Below are 19,396 nucleotides of genomic sequence, written 5' to 3' on the forward strand. Positions count from 1 at the left end.
ATTTTTTATCGTTTTAGTCATGTTTAACACAGATAAATATAGGCTATTTTTTAAAAACTGGTGTGGTGTCCTTTTGTGGTGTTTTCACTGTATTACTGTGTGTTATGTGTAAATGCTATACACATTGCCTCTGAGATAAGCCTGACTGCTCGTGCCAAGCTACCAAGGAGGTGAGCAGGGGTTATTTTAGAAGTGTAATCCCCCTTACCCTGACTGGAAGAAAGGGTACCTACTTGGACAAGGTGCATACCTCAGCCAACTTGAGACCGCATTTCTAACACTATGCTAAGATCCTAACACTGGCTTCCCATCAGGAAACATATTCTTAAACTTCTCTGCCATGCTCATAGAGTATTGTACAGGGTAGGCCCCGCTATATCCAATATCTATTAAATTTTCATCATCCATGGAAATGCCTTAGATCCTCAAATATGGCACCGGTATTACCCTGCCTGATTCGAATGACCCAGAATGGTGGGAGTTCTTTTCTTTATTTGGCCCCATATCATTAGAATATGTTGCCGACCCCTATTCTTTCTTATTCAAAACTTTTTTATTTTTAAGAAATGTATAAAAATTCGGTTATTTTAAATTTATTAGCTTCTCATCTTCCTCCACAGTAAAAACATTTACGCCGGGATACTCCTTTGAGAGTGAGTTGTTGCTCTAAACAAATCCGTTAACATATATCTGAAATCTCTGAGTGAAACACCATGGTGTTCCAGCAAAATGCATTCTGTCAGGGTGGGCATTAAAGTTGGGCAAGTCATTGAAAGCTTGAGACAGGCGCGAGCCTGAAGCCTGGCTTTGGCTCAGTTTAAGGCCCTCTTGGACCCTTGAGCCCATAAAAAGCTGAACATTCACGTGGCTGATGCCTGCCAGCTTCCCTCTACCCAGGATATGGCATTATGATCGGATTTGCCGACCAGATATGAGTCTTCGCTTCAGCTCAATATCATCAGGTCGAATTCCTTTTATCGAAAAACTGCAGAGCAATGCACAAACAGGCCAAAATAAAGCCTTAACATAAGGAAAGATAAATAGATACACATTTCCTGGCTGATTTCTACAAAATGCAACCAGAAAGCCTGGATAAATGGCGACATCCCTGGTTAATTGTGTGATTGTAGGCAAATATTTTATTTCACCAAACCTCGCTTTTTTTAGCGCGTATGAAAACCCTTTCAACGATGCGAGTCCCAGTTGTACAAAAACCTATTGTGGTTGATTTGATAGACTTTAATGATGCTCTTTAATAACCTGGGTCACATAAAGGATTCATATGACAACTGTCTTGCCTCTTACTGCACTAATGGATCATGTTTAAAAACTATCGCTTTTAATAAGTACTTCTTGGTGAAGTTCTTGACTTTTGAAGTGCCTTTATCATATTTTTAGTGATGTTTGTTGTGTGATTTACACACCAAACATTTTCAGGGCTCGGCTCATGCACATGATCTAAGATCCGAGCCAGACTCTTGGGGGCATATTATCAAGAAATGGCGTTAAGATTATCACCACTTTAGCAGCAGAAAACTGACGCTAAAGCGGCGATAATGGGCTTGATAATATGCCACAGAGAATTCCAATAGAAGCCCAGGTTCACACCAGATCATGGGCTTCTATGGGAATTCTCATGGGCATATTATCAAGCCCATTATCGCCGCTTTAGCGTCAGTTTTCTTCCGCTAAAGCGGCGATAATCTTAACGCCGTTTCTTGATAATATGCCCCTTGGTTCGGCTCTGGCTCGGCTCTCCCTGTAAATACATTGGCTCGTCCACCTCTCGCCAACAACTCTCATCACCAGCCCCCTCGTGAATATCGAGCCACTCATAATGAGGGTCTTTGTCACATTTACCTTTTCAAATTAATAGTGCGATTAAACACTGCAGATGTTTCGGTTGTGATAGGGAACTAATGAACAAGAGATCTTCATTTCCTGATCTTATGTGTGTTATCAACATGATTTATTTCAATTACATTTTGGAGGAGAGGAGAAGAGGAACAAATAATGAGTAACAATGAAGGTGGGTTCCATACTCAAGCTAATTAGAGATTGGCGTTAGCAGGAGGCGGAGATAGCTTGGGTTTTAAATAGCACATCATATAGTCTCTGTGATTTGTGACACATAACGGCTGTGCATCTAAACTAATTAGGACACTTTATGGTGTGTACTTACTCTCGTTAAGTGGATTTATAAGCAGAGCATAGGCTTTAACGATGGTCTCCTTGGAGCATCTGCCGTGCAGCTCAGAGTGTAGTGTAGGTCCTTTATGATGGAAATCTGAGCCGCCTGCTTCCACTCAGATGTGCAGAATCAGTGACTATAGGACTAGCCTGGTGGTGCTTTGAGCAGCCAAAGGGACTGCTTATTGTAAAACATCTTCTGGTGTGTGTGCCTGAGCAAGCACAAACCTAGCTGCAAAGCAATAGAGCAGGCAATTCAATGGGCAGGCTGGGCTCACAGGATGTACTGGAGGAGAGAGGTAGAAGGTGGCACAGGGAAAGGGGGTTCCTCAGTTTAACTGGGGAAGGGCACAGGGAGAAAAGTGGAGTTAGGGGAAGGGTCTGCGAAGTCAAGGGGCACGGGACAGGTGACATGATCCTCTAAGTGTTGAGCAACTCAGTACTATCTCTCAGCTCTTACAGGAAAAATTAACCATCCAGAACACAGGTGCAAAACTCATACTCGACCTCCCGTGCCACACTCATCACACAGCACCTCAGGAAGCTTCACTGGCTCCCCATCCACCAGCGCAGCCAATTCAAACTTCTTGCTCACACATACAAAGACAGCTGCATACAATGTCACCATCCCAACAGGCACTTCCTCTCACTCGCACCCATTCCCCGCATCTGCAAAAGCAAACCTGGATGTCGCTCATTTTCCTACATCGCACCCAAGACATGGAGCGATGTCCGTCAACACATCCGAGCCTCCTCCTCACTTCTTGAGTTCCGCAAGGAGCACAAGACCTTGCTCTTCGTATAAGCTCCTTGGAGACCACACACCTACACAGTTGCTCAAGTGCTTGGATACCCTCTCAGATGATTAGTGCGCTAGACAAATCAATATAACATAACATAAAATGCCTTATTTAATAGGAAATAATTTTGACCCTGTACTCACATACAGAAATTGGTGCAGGAATACCAATTTCCGATGCTGCTCCACATTAGACAGGGGGATTTAATTACTGATCATCCCGGCTAATCTTGCACTGGCAATTACTGAAACTCACGGTAATGGTAGTTCCGTTGCAATTACAGATGAGCTTGGAAGGGTGGCCGAGGGGGAGGAATAGATTTTTATGTTATTCTCTTAAAAATAATAATTAAGATACAGAGATTGTAAATGATGCCCTGCAACTACACTTGGATTTATGGAAATACAGCAATGACTATCCAAATATCTCCAAGACGTTGTTAGGTTTCCTTTATTTTGTTAAATAACCTGCTATTGTAAACCATCCATGGAATCTAGTCCTGTTTCAATGTGTTTTCTAGAGGTTCAACCGCATCAAGGGAGCTCCTGAAGCTTATGCAGCACTCACAAACCCGAAAAACAAGCACTGGTAAAGCCAATAGGTTTGCCTTTTTATGTGCTAACACATAACAGCATCTGTGCATGCTTGTATCTGCAGGTCTCATCTCATTACAGACAAAACTAATAGCTTTGGAAAAATCTTTTTCCGTAAAAACAGAGATGAAAGAACATCAAATATGGGACAGATGGACACAACTAGCGGAAATTAATGAAGAGATAAAACAATGTTAAATAAACACAAATGGAAAGTCAATTGGAAAGAGACAATAGAAAAATATCAAAGGCGGAGACAGAGAAAAGATGTAGTCAAGTCCAGACAAAAGCATTATAAAAACCTTTCCGTAGTGAATAAAAACAAAAAAATGATTTATTTCTGAATGCAATGCATGTATTAGATAAATAATTTAGTGGGGATGATTCAATGTACTCCTGAGGTATAAAATAGTGCCTTATGCGTTGCAATGAAAACCCTTCATATGAAATAAATGATACCTCAGTCAACAGCACTAGGTGGGGCCAAAGCCAACTTTATGTATAATTTAAAGAAGCGGCAACAATAGGTCATGCAGACAGAGCACTATTAGCCCACTATTATCCCAGAGCAAAAAGCATACCTTCAGCTCTGTCAAGTACTACGCCTCAGAGGTTAGGCTAAAGCATTTTAGTGCTGGTATCCACATCATCACACTAAAATGCATTAGATACACATTTATAGTTACCCCAGACCACTCAGATGTGTGCTGTAAGAGAAGCTGCAATTAAGCTGCAAGCGTCTTGAAGAGAAAGTGCTCTTTGGAGAGTGTGGTGTGACAGTCTGACATATACATATTCCGATGAGCAAAAAATGATCTAGCTGGGCCCAGGCTACCTCTCGTCACTGTCTGCATGTGGTATTGTAAATGAAATGATTCCAGAGCAGCACAGACAGTGTCCGACATGATTTCTGGTGGCTGATACTTGCCTTGCATGATGATCCAATGAACTCTGAGTGCCGCGCTGGCGAATCATGAATCACCCAATGACAAAAAAGCAGAGCCAACTACCACATATGTTCTGTCAGCATGTGGTGGCCGTAAACAATACATGCCAAACAATCAATACACGAAGCAGGGAATGAAAGGTTGAAGTGGGGGCACGTCACAGGAGGAGCAAGGTAACGCAGTGGTCTCATTGGTTCCCTTACTCCTTAACAAGCTAAGCTGCTTAAGCAAGGAGAGGATGTGGTGTTATGGCAAGAGCTGCTCACTTTAGAACTGGGAAACCAGGTTCGAGTCTTGGCATCGACTCAACATCCTGTTATTCTGGGCAAATCACTTGGGGACATATTTATGAACCCCTTGCAATGCCATAGCGTCATTTTTTGCAATGGTCCGGCGGAGCAAACCTTGAAATCATATCTATGAGGCCATGAATGGCTTCATAGATATGGAGTAAGGCAAGGCAGTTCAAATCGCTGTGTTGCCTTACTCTAAGGTAGGGAGATGTTCCATGGGCGTTGCAGTGGGTGTTCCTACACAACACCCATGGATTTTGATGCTTCCCCAGATTTACAAGACGATCTAAACCTGGGGATGATCCAAAAAGGTTCCATAGGAAGAGCATTTTTTTAATTTGCTAATAACTTTGGCCTCAATTTGACAAATCTTCGCAACATTTTCAAAACTAATTTGCCACTCACTTCAGCTGCTGTGCTGAATGTTTCGGGGTGATCCGTCAAGTGGGGACCCAGAAAAAGGGGGGAGTCCTAAAACGCTTTCCCCATGTTAATTTCCATAGGAAACTTTAGACACAGCTCAAACTGCTGAATGGAATTACACCAAATTTGGCAGATAGGCAGCTGTTGGTCCAGAAAGTCCCCTTCAATCTCATATTTAAATAGGATTGGCTGCCAACACTTCATACCAGGAAATGTTGGCAGCCTTCTTGTGACTCGGTTGAACATTTAAAAAAAAGAAAAGGGGCAAGGTAGAAACACCCTGACACCCTAGGCCTCTTGGGGGAGGAGGTTCCCACAAGGACCCCTCTGGACCCCAAAAGTTTTTTTTTTTTAAATCATTCAGCAGGAGTTGCACTGAAACTGTGGCTCCCGCTGAAATTTTATTAAAAATGAAGCTTGGGTTCCAGCGCTTTGTTAAATATACTGCGTAGGCCATGTTGCGGGAGAAGTTTTTATAGTAATGCGCGGGGTGCCCATGTGGCACACTCCGGGGCCCGCCACTTCCCCGGGGCAAACATATGAAAAGTGATGAGGGGGACCAACACAGCCCTCCTGTTATCTCCAATAAGTCCCACAAAGAGGGATTGCTAAGAGGTCTTCAGAGACGATGCCCCCTTTCTCCTCCACTCAGCAAATGTGCCTCCTGGTGCACTACTGGTTGGGGGATGAAGTCCACTTTACTCCTGAGGGAACCTGGGAGCTAATAGGCCCTCCTGTTACCTCCAGTAAGTCTGACACAGCGAGATTCCTGAGAGCGTGTTGGAGGCCCTGCCCCTTTCTCCACCACTCTGCAAACACGACTCGTTAAAATACCATAGAAATTCACTTAAAAAAACAAAGGTTACTGGAACGTTATAGTTAAGAAATAGAGTTTGAAAAACCTTAGAAATTCACTTAAAAAAGACAAAGGTTACAGGGTCATTATAGTTAGCAAATACAATTAAAAAAACCTTAAAAATTCATTGAAAAAAAACAAAGGTTACAGGGACGTTAAAGTTAGGCTCAAATTTCACTCATACCAAACCTGTGAAATTCAGCAGTTATAGTTACCTGAGCTGACTATAATTGATGCCCCGCAAAGCACTGCTTATAAACTCACATATTACATCACTCATGACATTTTCAGTGACATCAGTGATGGCATAACTAATGACATCTCAAATGACATCACTGATTAAATCATCCACAGAACCACTCAAACACCTACTCACACCCCCATGCAACCCTTCGTACACCCACTCACATACCCGCACAAGCACTGACATGCCCATTCAATGACCTATACCAGTACTCACACACCCACTCACTCTTCCAAAGAGCCACTCGCTCACACACCAACTCACTCACTCGTACAGCCACTCACACAACTATTCACTCACCCATATGAAATGAAATTAGGATTTCTAAAGCGCACTACTACCCGTAGGTGTCTAGGCGCTGACTTCCGGGGGGTGGACAAATGTAAAGACAAGATCAGACAACGGCGTGTGTGGAGCCGGTGGGTGATGATCCTGAACTAGTTGTTAAATAGACAGGTTTTAAGGGCCTTGCAAAACGTGAGAAATTTGTTGTGGTTTTTAGCGTCAGAGGCATCGGCTTCCAGAGCTTGGAAGTGGCTACTGCAAAGCTCTTTCCTCCCCAGGTGGCTTTCCTGAATTTAGGTACCACCGGATTAGCCTGGGAGGAGGATCTTAAAGTTCTGGGGAGAATGTATTGTTGAAAAAGTTGTTTGATCGATTCAGGACCCACATGATGAAGGGCCTTAAAGACTATGCATAGAGATCTGAACACCATCCGCTTTCTAACCGGGAGCCAGTGTAGTGCGGGGAGGGACTTGGAGACCGATTGATATTTCGGTATTCCTAAAAGCAATCTGGACGCTGCATTTTGGACCATTTGGAGCTTGTCTAGAGCTTTCTAGTGGGCTGTCAAAAAAAGCCCATTGCAGTAGTCAATTTTAGATAAGACCAAAGCAGTGATCACTGCTTTCCGTAGGTCTTGAGGGATGAACGGAAACACCTTCCTCAGTGATTTAAAACATGAAGAAACAAGACGAGGTAATGGCATTGGCGTGTCCCACAATGGAGAGTTTTTCATCAAATTGAACTCCCAGATTTTTCACTTAAGGCACAGGAGTTGGTAGTGCACCCATTTCTTGGGGCCACCAGTAGGGGGACAAAATGATGGTTGCTGGCCAAACAACAGCACTTGAGTTTTATCTGAATTGAGTTTCAGACTATTGTTGGACATCCAACCGCCAATCTGTGACATGCAGTTGTGAAAACACTCTGCAGTGCTGTCATGGTTTTCTGTGACTGACACTACAATTTGAGTGTTGTCAGCGTAGGACACAACTGAGAACCCAAGACCCTTGATCAGAGAGGCTAATGGTGTGAGGTACAGATTAAAAGGGGTGGCGCTCAATGCCGACCCTTGTGGTACCCTACAAGAAAGAGTGAAGGAGGTGGATCTGTGGCCATTGCATTCCACGAACTGCGATCTGTCAGTGAGAAAGGATCTGAGGAGCTTCAGAGCAGTACCTCTAACTCCTAACTCGAACAGACGTTTGATAAGAAGTTCATGGCTGACAGTATCAAACGCTGCCGAAAGATCTAACAGAATTAGGGCATCGTCCCCCCCTTTATATTCCGCCATCTTGGCGTGTTGTAATTCTCAGTTCATTTGCACTTTAATACAACTATAATGCAATCAAATAACATGATAAAGCCCTCGATGGGTAAAAATCTGCTTATGACATCTATTGCCATACAACAATGTTGTATTTAAGAGTTAAGACCTCATTCGTGATATTGCATTCTCCTTATATCATTCGTAGGCACCATAGTAATAAAGATATTTTTTAAGAATATTTAATTCATAATTTATCAACTGGGTTGTCTGGAATTTATATCTGTTATGAAGCTGTGTATCGTGTAAAGGCATGCGTGGTAAAGACATGGTAAAGGCATTACATTGTAAAAACTACTTGGTAAAGACTATTTCCAGTTTGTTATTGCTTTATAATAGCATTTTTTTTCTGCCACAGATTTTCAGCCTTGACCAGATTATGTAGTCATAGTCACAAGACCACAAGTTCAAAATAATATTTTAGTGGGATAAATTGGGCCATTCAATTCATATTCTGTTAATAGCCCTCTTTGGGTTTTTTAGCGGAAAGCACTGAGGAAAGTGATTTGCCAGTTATGTATTTTTCATTTTCATTAATGGAACTATAGCTATACATATAAATTGGATACTATAATATATAAAGTACAATGTATAGCTATACATATATACATACATGCATAAATACATATACACACACACAAGATGTATTTATTTGGGATCTATTGAGATGGAGACAAAATAGAAAAATATCAAGAAATGTATAAACGATACTCTGGCAGTGGAAAAATAAACTGAACCCATGATGTGAGTTTGGCCAGTAGGGCTTCCGTAGATTTATCCCGGAGAAAATTAAGATAGTATACTATCGTCATCTGCTAGAACCACTAAGGAGACAGCCTCGTCACATACAGAGCTCTACATGTTTTATTAAAACAGTGAGAGGCTGTTTTATGCTGGTCACCGTGAATATTAACTTGGCCACAGATGCGTTTTTGTTTCCACATTTAACTAACCTTAGCTTTTTGATCTAAAATCTGGCTGTATCTGCTTTTCAGTGTGTTTTGTTATCCACCTGAAAGGGTGTTTTTTTTTAAGTCAGGCCTTCCAGACAGCACATGTTGTCTGGTTGCAAAATACATATTGTGGGCTTACCAAAAACATATAGGGCCTTGAACTCCACCCATTGCTTACTATTAGTTTCTGTCCTAACAATCATTTGCCTGCTTTTTATTAGATTTTTTGTTTGTGAGTCTTGCGTTTGTACCTGCCATGAAGCATAGCCTTTTTAGTTAGGTCTTTGATTGGCTGACTTCTGTGCCTCTGCTGCTCGCTTTTAGAGAACTACTTTTTTCTTTTTTATTTAAGCACTCCATGAGAGTGCATGTGATTTCCAGCTGTCTCCCTCATGTGCTTTTATCCCTCCTCGCTCTCTCTGTCCATGAGCTTCTCTCACACGACCCACACTTGTGTTGCTCTCTCGTCCTTGTGCTTCTCCCCCGCACTCCATGTTGCTCTCATTTACCATATGCTTCTGCCCCCACACTCCAGGTTGCTTTCCTTCGCATACGTTCTCTTCCACTTGCTGCTTCTTCCCACCCGCCGCGTTGCTTCACCCCTACCCACTCCTGCAACCAGCTCCGGCATTATTTTTTTTCTTTTAAAGAAGTATTTTGAGCTCTTCTTCAAAACAGCGCTTTCAGACTACTATTTTTTTTTATTCAGTGATCCATCTCGGATTGGTTAATAAAAAGAAAACAGTGACCTTTGTAATTGTGTGCATATGTGTTGAACGCATGCGTGTGCCTACAAAATGATGCGACAGTTGCGTAAATAGGTCTTTTTTCCCCCGTCTTGGTGCATGGTAGCCGTGATGCTGAAAAACATGGCTAAAAACATTAACAAAGCTGATAGGTCTCATATGCGATACCTATTGGCTTTGGAAGCGCTTGTTAGTAGGTGTCTGTTAAAAGGAGACACTACGGAACTCGCTGGAAACATACCCTTACTTTACATCTGGAAAAGAATAAATATTTGTCACTACCATGAACGTTCAAGTGACTCCATCAGACAATCACCACATTTTACAGTACGATCAGCGTACAAAGGAGTAGCAAATTAGTGACCTTCTACTTTAAGGGCCAGATGTATGACCCTTCCAATTTGCGAGTCACAAATTGTTTTTTTTTTAGACTAGCTATTTACGACTCTCAAAATGGAGTGTACAACAGTGTCTCTGACACTGTTTGCAATTCCCAATGGGGTCGCAAATGACCTACCTCATTAATATTCATGAGGCAGGTCGCAATTTACCACCCCATTGGGAATGACCAGTACTCACAGGGATGGTGGCCTGTTGGGGTCAGAAGACCACCATGTCTGTGACTGCTTTTTAGGTCGAGCCTAGAGCAGCGCGCATGTGCTGCTTGCTCGACTTTTAGTAAGGGGCTTCAGAAAGCACCCCAAGCTCACCACACGCTTGTGCGTGTGTTTTTTTCCTTCCTCACAGGCTAATGGGCTTTGCGTGCATCTTTCAAATAAAGACAGCACGCAATTGGGCAAAGGCGGGTGCATGTGCCGCCTTTGCTCCGCCCACGGCCTATTGCTTGCGGTTCCCCACACAGGCCACATCTGTTTTCAATTATCGTGCCCAGACACGGGCGCGATAATTGAAAACACATTGCTCGCTGTGGCGTGCGCACACCACTCACGTTCTTCTTTTTTTTATTCAGGAAAAAGGCTGCTCCGTGTGTGCCGCTCGTTTAAGGCAGCAGCTGTCTCTTTAATGAACTTGGGCTGCTTTAAAAAAAATTGCCCATTTAGAAAAGCAAATGCAAGGATGGTACTCTGCTGTGCCTCACAGGCCACCTTTCTTGCAGTTATGTTCATTTGAAAAGAGGTGTAAATTGCATAATTAATATTTATTAGGCAAGTTGTTTTGAGAGCTCTTACAAATGTGCAATTTTCAGTGCGTCCTGTTAGTACACCGACTGCATTGCAAACTGTATCACCACTAGCCGACCAGTTAGTGTGGAAATTACACATCTTGACGTGCAAATGGGTCTTCTATCGGGCCTTAAATCCTGTGGTAATATCCAGATGCAGTCTGTTAGATCTGGGGGTCTCTAGTTGGCAGGGTAGGTACCACTGTCCAAGTAGGGACCCTTGCTTCTAGTCAGGGAAAGGGGGATACACTGTTAAGATAACCCCTGCTCACCCTCTAGGTAGCTTGGCCTGAGCAGTCTAGGCTATCAAAGGCAATGTGTAAAGTATTTGTACCAACACTCACAGTAACACAGTGAAAACACCACAGATTTACTCCACACCAGTTTTAGAAAAATAAGGTATCTTTACTAAAAACTTCACAAGACCAAATACTACAGACAAACCAACATATAATTCAAAAGGTTACTTTAAAGATAGTTCAAGAGTTTGCAGAAAGTACTCCAGGATGTAAAAGTCAGTGTCTTGCACAATGCGACTCTCAATGCACAAAATGCGACACTTTCGTGCCCAACAGTACCTGTAGTTGCGATAAGATTCCCAAAAGCTATAACAAGGAAGCTTGCAAAGGCGATGCGATACTCCTGAGATCCTGGGGAGGCTTTGCAGCAGCCCTGCTTCACGCAGCAGAGGTGGATGCGCCGGCTCCGATCTGTAAGGGGAGGATGCGATGACTTTGGCCTTCGTTGCGTAGGTTTCTTAGGGGGAAGCTTCACGCACAGGTTCGATGCGACACTCTTCGATGTGGTGCGATGCGTGGCGCAGCGTTGCCTTCCGGCGCCGCAACTCTCGATGCGCCACGGAACGGGACTCTGCGTCGACGCACGCAGCGACTGGAGACTTTCACGCACCGGCAGTGGTGCGGTTCGCAAACTGGTTCTGCGACGACCCTCGCAATGCCAGGAATCTTCACGCTTCGGGACGATGCTCGACGCACTCGGCGATGCGGGGACCCTGCGTGTTGCGATGGTGCCGCGATGAAATTCTCCTCGCACTCTCGATCTTGCGACACGCAATCTGATGATGCGTTGGGTACCAGTCACTCTTGTTCACGCTTCTGCTTCCCAGCTCCCAAACACAGCAAAAACGACCTCCTGAGGCCCCAAGACTGGGCAAGCATTCCAAGGCAGGTCAGAACTCTCTCAGCAGAGTTCCAGGGGAGCTGGTGGTGAAGTCCTTTTGTTCCTGGGACTTCTTAACAGGGAGCCAGCTCTTCTCAGGCCCTTGGAGATCAGAATCAAAAGAAGGGGACACAGCAAAGTCCTTCCCCTCTCCTTGGCAGCAAAGCAAAACAGCAAGCAGGCAGTCTTCTCCTCTTCAGTCCTTTTCAGCTTTCTCCTTGGCAGAGGTTTCTTCTTAGTTCCAAAGTGATCTAAAGTTTTAGGTGTCTGGGGTCCTCTTCTTATACCCCTCCAAGTCTTTGTCTCTCTTTGTTCCAGTGGGGGTATTCCCCTGCTCAAACCGGTTCCTGGGTGTGCTCTGCTCTGGAGCACCTGGTTCCTTTCAGAGTGAGGGGCAGGGTCGTTAGACGCTCAGCAGGAGGTGGAGCCTTCTTTGTGCCAGCAGAGGCAGAGTCCTCAGCCTGGCCAGCAGGGGGTGGAGCCAGCTTTGTGTTTGTCAGGGGCAGCCCTATTCAGACCCAGGGACTACTCCTCCCACCCATCTAAAGCAGATCTCCCTATTCACCCTGCTGCTGACTCATCCAGGCTCCTGGAGCCACCTAGCACATCACCTGACACCAGTCAGCCAACCAGCACACAGGCACACAGGAAGGTTAAACAGGAGAATAGCTACTTTCTAAAAAGTGCTATTCCCACACAGTGAATTTAAAAACCATTTTGCTAAAAAGATGTATAATTAAATTCTGAACACAGAGATACCAAACTTGGATTTTCTATCTTGCCCTTATGGGAAGATAGGCATGTAAACAGCCTTCCCCATTCTAACCTATGGGCAAGATAGCCTCTCAGCAGTGAAAAACGAAAATGGCTGTAATTCACTACCAGGGCATGTTACACACCTCAGTACATGCCCTACCTTTCAGATACACTGCACCCAGCCCAGGGGGGTACCTAGGGCCACCATAGGGATGCCTGACATGTACAGAAAGGGAAGGATAAGGCCTGGTCAGTGGGTGCACTGGCCAGGTCGACATGGCAGTCCTGGACTGCACATAGGCACTGCAAGCAGGCCTAAGACATCATTTTAGCGCTACTCCTGTGGGTGGCACAATCAGTGCTGCAGCCCACTAGTAGCATTTGAATCACCAGCCCTGGCACACGCAGTGCACTTTACTAGGGGCTAACAGGTGAAACAAATATACCAATCATGGATAACCAATCAATACAACAATTTACCAAGGGAGCACTTGCACTTTGACACTGATCAGCAGTGGCAAAGTGCCCAAAGCATCTAAACCAAATCCAGCATAGCATCAAAAAACACAGGAGGTAGAGGCAAAAAGTCAGGGGTAACCACGCCAAAGATGCCAGGTCTAACACAGTCATAATATTAGTGCATGGTCTTATTGTGGATTTAGTGTTCTGTGTGAAAAAAATACAGAATTGAAAGATATTACAGTATATTTTTCTGGATCTATTTGCAGATTACTGTCATCAAACGGTAGCACAGACTGCTTTAGCTGTCAATAGCAAGTCCTTACGTGATCGATACATGGCCATGGCATTTTGCAGATATTTATAGTGTGCAAATGAGTTAACATTATGGCTGTGGTAACGGGGAACACGCACAGCTAGCACAGACCCGTCAGCAGCAGATGGACGCTGCACTCCTCTCTGGGGCTTCACAGCATGCTGCATGGCCGGAGCCACACGGGCGCTGGGTGTGAAGTAGGGTGGGGTGGAGCGAGGTAGCACAGCAATGGACCCCTATATTTCTGCTTGCCCCCCCCTTAAATCTGATCCCACCATGCTGTTAAGTGAGCCTTTATGAGGGTTTAAATTAAGTCTCAGTTTGTGCTAGCAAACCTTTTGTTCTTAGGTGTTTATGGTTTAAATTTCACTTTGGGGGGTCGAGGTGATTTGAATCTCTTCAGAGAGGGTGCCCTGCACGTAGTATCTATTCCTGTGCCATGTTGAACTGACGGGCAGACACTATGGTGTCACGCAGTTAATAAGGCTGGGGTGGTATTGCAGAAGATGACGGAAGCTTCATGTTCGCTTCCCATTCAGCTGGACTTAGGGTGGATAGTATCAGCTCACGTGCCACTGCTTTACTTAAAAGTGCCGCAGAGGGCACAGCAACACAGCGCGCACAGCATATCTATGCACTAATGTGGTGGTGCTGTCTTGTCTTGTTATCTTCTTCTGCCTAACCTATCATGTCACCAGTAACTTTTGGATCTCTGACATTCAAGGGAAATGTTTTTTTTTCCCCTTTTTTTTATTTATTTATTTATTTATTTATTTTTTTATAAAAACCTTTATTTCTTCAAGAATCTGGACACAGCTATTCAGCCGACAACCCGGAGGTTCGGCAGCTTCATTAGGAGAGTATAGAGAATCGTCCACAGTACATTGAAGGAGCAGTGAGAAGGTTCCATTTTTAATAATTACAAACACACAACAAACCCCAGCAAGGCAACAACACTGAATGCCCACGGTGGTAGCCCCTCCGGGGGAGCCGGACCCCAATCATCTAACGGTCACAGTACTATGATAAGAGGAAAAAGGGGGAAAAGCAGAGGCCCAGGAGGTCAATTAACCATCACATCTACATACGGAGCTGGAAAGAAGGTCAAGAAGAAAGCTGTTCCTCGGGGGGATCCAGATCAGGGGCAAGACATATTCCCCCCCTGTATTGGTTCCACCGCCCCCAGATGGCATGCCACCTCCGAGGGCGGCCTCTGGCGCAATATACTGTCTTCTCCCTGAGCATACTCCAGTCCATATTTTCTTTCCACGCAGTTAACGTGGGGGGCCCCCCGGAACCCCACAAGCGCGCGATGTCCCTCTTAGCAACCATGTTACCCAGGGTCACCCACTGGGTCTGTGCCTCATCATGGTCAGTGGGCCCCCAGACATTCAGGAGACAACACCGCGCCTCCGGCTGCATGGCAATGCCCGTCACCTCCCCCATCACCGCATGAACTCGCCTCCAAAATTCCATGATGACACCACATTCCCAGATGATATGTAGGAAAGTACCCACCATACCGCATCCCCTCCTACATAGGCCTTCCTCAGAGAATCCCATGTGAACCAGTCGCGGCCCCGTCACATACACTCGATGCAGGATCTTAAGCTGCACCAGCCTCAGACGCGACGGGATCGCAACCTCCTTAGGAGAGGAAACAGAAGACTGCCAGTCCTCATCGTCCAACTCGAGTCCGTCCCTAGTCCACTGGTCCCGCAGCCCCAGTAGCACATCAGCCCGAACATTTATCAGTTTCTTGTAGATGAGCGAGATCGTGCTCTCTGGCATATGGCCATCAAGGATCCGGTCCTCCAAAGGAGAGGACTCGGGCACCCTCTCACCCTCCACAAGGACTGACCGCAGGGCATGACGCACCTTAACATATCGGAAAAACTCAGACGCCCCCAACTCATACTCCTTCTGCAACTCTTCAAAGGACTTCACCCTACCCTTAATCAGCATATCTCCAACCCTGGAAATGCCGATCAAATCCCATTTATCAAACCCTTTCGTATGCCAAAGCCTACCCAACCTTTCAGATTCAAACGGGGCAGCTAAGGTGAGCCTATCCTTCCAGCCCAGAGAGTCAGTCGCCATCTTCCATACACGCACCGCCACCCCAGTGGGCCCCGTTAGGGATGAGTCGAGGGACCGCGAGTACAACGCCCTAAGATAGTTCCCACCGCGCAACAACCATCTGTCCATGGCATAACCAGGGCTGAGGGCCGGGCCATAGAAACCGTGGTTAATCGCGGACAACTGGGTGGCCCAGTAATAGCGTCGAATGTCTGGAAGCGCGATACCCCCGTCATACCATGGAAGCGTCAATTTAGCAATCGCTATCCGCGGCCTCCCATCCCACAACAGCGTCCGTTGGAGGCTTTCGACCTCCCGAAAGTACTTGGCCGGCACCCAATCTAGAGTGTTTTGCAATGCGTAGAGGAACCGAGGAAGGGACATCATTTTGAACAAGGCAGCGCGCCCGACGAGGGAGAGCGGCAGCCTCCGCCAGCCCTCAACATCCCGCCGCAGGCGCGCCAGGGGGGGGAGCAGGTTTCTCTCATACCGCAAAGCGGGGTCCATGGAGATAAAGCTCCCCAGATACACGAAGCCCTGCTGAGCAATTTGGATCGAGCAAGTTCGCGGGACCGGCGGAACCTCACCACTCAGGACGTATAAATACGATTTGCTCCAGTTGATGACGAGACCCGAATTCCTACCGAAGGATGTAAGAACGTCACAGACCACTATGAGTGAGTTCTTGGGCGAGGCAAGATACAACAAGATGTCATCAGCGTATAGCGAAATGCGGTCCTCGTGTTCGGGCGACCACCGAAGGCCACGTATATCCGGGTGCCAGCGTATCCATGCCGCCAGAGGTTCAAGAGCCAGGGCGAACAACAGAGGCGACAGGGGGCAGCCCTGCCGAGTCCCCCTCCCAAGCCGGAACGGAGTCGATGCCCGGCCATTTACCACCACGCTCGCAAGGGGTCCCTCATACAGCAACCTCACCCAGCTCACAAAACCAGGGCCAAAGCCGAACTTGGCTAGCACAGCCCACAAATACTCCCATTCCACCGTATCGAAGGCCATCATGGCATCAAGAGACGCCACAATAGCCGGCTCTCGCAGCGTGCCAGCCCTGGCGATCACCCCATGAAGGCGCCGAAGGTTCAACGCGGTGTTGCGATGCGGAATAAAACCGGATTGGTCCGGGTGAATCAAGTCTCCAAGTACCCTGACCAATCTGCCCGCCAGGATTTTAGCCAGGATCTTCGGCTCGGCGTTGAGGAGTGATATGGGCCTATATGAGGCACACTTATCTCGGGGTTTACCATCTTTATGTATCACAACAATCGCCGCCAGCCTCTGGTCCAACGGGAGGGTCCCACTCCCCCGCGCCTCCACAAACATGGCGCGCAGGTGAGGGGCTACCCTATCCGGGAACAATTTATACAGGTCAATCGGCAAGCCATTCGGGCCCGAGGCCTTGCCCGAGTTCAGCGCGCGAATAGCTCCCGCCACCTCATCGACCGTTAAGTCTCCATCAAGATCATCTCTATCTACATCAGAAAGACAGGGCAGAGCGATATCCCTCAAGAGGTCACTCGAGTCCCCGGGCGGCCTATCCGACACTGAGGCATAAAACTTACGGAAATAGTCCGAGAAACACTGGACAATCCCCTCAGGTTCCACAATCACCTCTCCCCCCTCACCCGTCAGCTCCGGCACTACTCTATTAACCCGTTCTTTTTTATCCAGCCAAGCTAGGAGCTTCCCGGCCTTGTCACCAACATCATACAGGCGGCCCTGCTGCTCCCTACTGAGGGTCTTAGCGGCATTTGTCACAAGGTCCTTATACTCGGCTTGCTTCAAGCTCAGCTCATGCAGTGAGGCCGCTGTTACTTCCTCCTCTAGCGCTCCTTCCAAAGCCATAATCTCCTCCTCCACCTGCATAACCTCGCCATCTCTCCGCCGCTTGGCAGCCACTACAAGTGAGAGGGCCTCCCCTCGCAGAACGGTCTTAAATGCTTCCCAGAGCGACACTGCCGAGTCCACGGACCCCTGATTATCCTTGAAAAAATTATCAACTGTCTTCACCAGTGCGCTGCGCATCTTGGAATCTCGAAAGTACCAGGGGTTAATAGGAGCCACCCTTCCCCCTCCCTCTCGGCCGACATCCAACCTGACCCACACTGGCGAATGGTCCGATATGCCACGCGCCATGTGCCTGGCCTCAGAAACCAAAGGGGCGTGCACAGCCAAAGTGAGCAGATAGTCAATCCTAGAAAGGCTACCATGCGCCCCGGAGTGGAAGGTGTATTGACGCTGTGTGGGGTGTCGGAGCCTCCAGCAGTCTATCAGGCCGAGTGTGTCTAGGAAGTCTGGAAGCCACTTCTGAGCCCCCCCTGTGTCTCTGGGCGGGTGCCTATCCAGCAGCCCAGAGCCGACAGCATTGAAGTCCCCCCCTACCACCAACATACCCCCCGGGAGATCCAGCAAGGCCCTACCCAGATCCACGAACGTGGAGGCCTGCAGGGCTGGAGGGACATAAACCGAAACTAAAACCAAAGTTCTACCTTCCCACCTCCCCGCCACCGCCACAAACCTCCCCCTATCGTCAACAACGGTGGAGTCCACCTCAAATGGCAGCGAGGCCCTGACAAGGATGCCCACACCCCTAGACCCGGAGGAGAATCCCGAATGAGCTATGAATTTATAACCCTTCCTATTAAGAGCATAGCACGTGTTACCTATAAGGTGTGTCTCCTGCAGTAGGGCAACATCTGGCATTGACCGTTTCAAGTGTTGCAAAACTATCCCGCGCTTAATGCGATCCCCCAAACCATTAACATTCCAGCTAATAACACTTAAACCTCTACCCCCCATCCCCAAACACAAAGAGGCCCAGAGGCCCACCCCCCCCCCCCCCCGAAGAGCCACCATGGGACAATACCGAAGATGATCACTACGCCTTGCAGAAACAGACCCCCCAACAACAACCCCAAAATCCCAACCATCCCCCCCACCCTGCACCCCTGCTGCAGCTTACAAAGCCCCCCCAACTTGCAGTGTGCCTGTCGCCCTACAAACCCCAACATCTACAAAAAGCACCCTAAGGGAGGAAAGAGCTCCCCTCGTCCTCCCGCAACCCTCCGCATTTACTGCACTCTAATCAAGTCATCAAATAAAGTCAAATCGAGTCAGACCGGCTCCGAGAAATCAGCCTTGCCCATCCCGGCCACTGTCCCCATCCGCGGCAGTATCCTCTCCCGTCCGCCGCCGGGGCAAAGCGTCCAGCCATTCATCGGCCATAACAGGAGACTCAAAGAAGAATGTCCGATCTTCGTACACCACACGTAGTCTGGCAGGGAAGAGCATGGCATACTTCAAATCCCTCTCCCGAAGTCGCCTCTTCACCCCCAGAAAGCCCTGTCTCTGCCTCTGCACCTGCTGGGTGAAGTCCGGATAGAAATTCACCGACGCGTTCTGGAAGGGGACCGGGCCCGTCACCCTCGATGCTTGCAGGATAGCGTCCCGATCTCGAAAATGAAAGAGCCGGGCGACAATCGGCCTCGGTGGGGCTCCCACCTTGGGCCTCCCACCCGGCACTCTATGGGCCCTTTCAACCGCAAAGAACTTCCCAAGACCCTTAGGCTGCAGATGGTTAAGCACCAAGTCCTCGACGAGCAGGTCAACCGAAGCCTCATCCGAGGACTCCGGGACCCCGATAACGCGCACGTTGTTGCGCCTGGCCCGGCTCTCAAAGTCCTCCAGCCTGCGGGCGGCGAGATCACTCTCGGTCCTCAGCTTGCGAACCTCGGTCTGCAGTTCCGCGACATCAT

The 19,396-nt window shown here is 47.3% G+C and overlaps 1 long non-coding RNA gene across 1 annotated transcript in view; it reads right to left on the reverse strand.

Moving 5' to 3' along the window:
• Nucleotides 1-19,396, reverse strand: part of LOC146865350 (uncharacterized) — a 305,614-nt gene that overhangs the window by 129,924 nt on the left and 156,294 nt on the right. The window lies entirely within an intron of this gene.

Source organism: Triturus cristatus, chromosome 2_1, assembly GCF_964204655.1.
Source record: "Triturus cristatus chromosome 2_1, aTriCri1.1, whole genome shotgun sequence".
Classification (NCBI taxonomy): domain Eukaryota; kingdom Metazoa; phylum Chordata; class Amphibia; order Caudata; family Salamandridae; genus Triturus; species Triturus cristatus.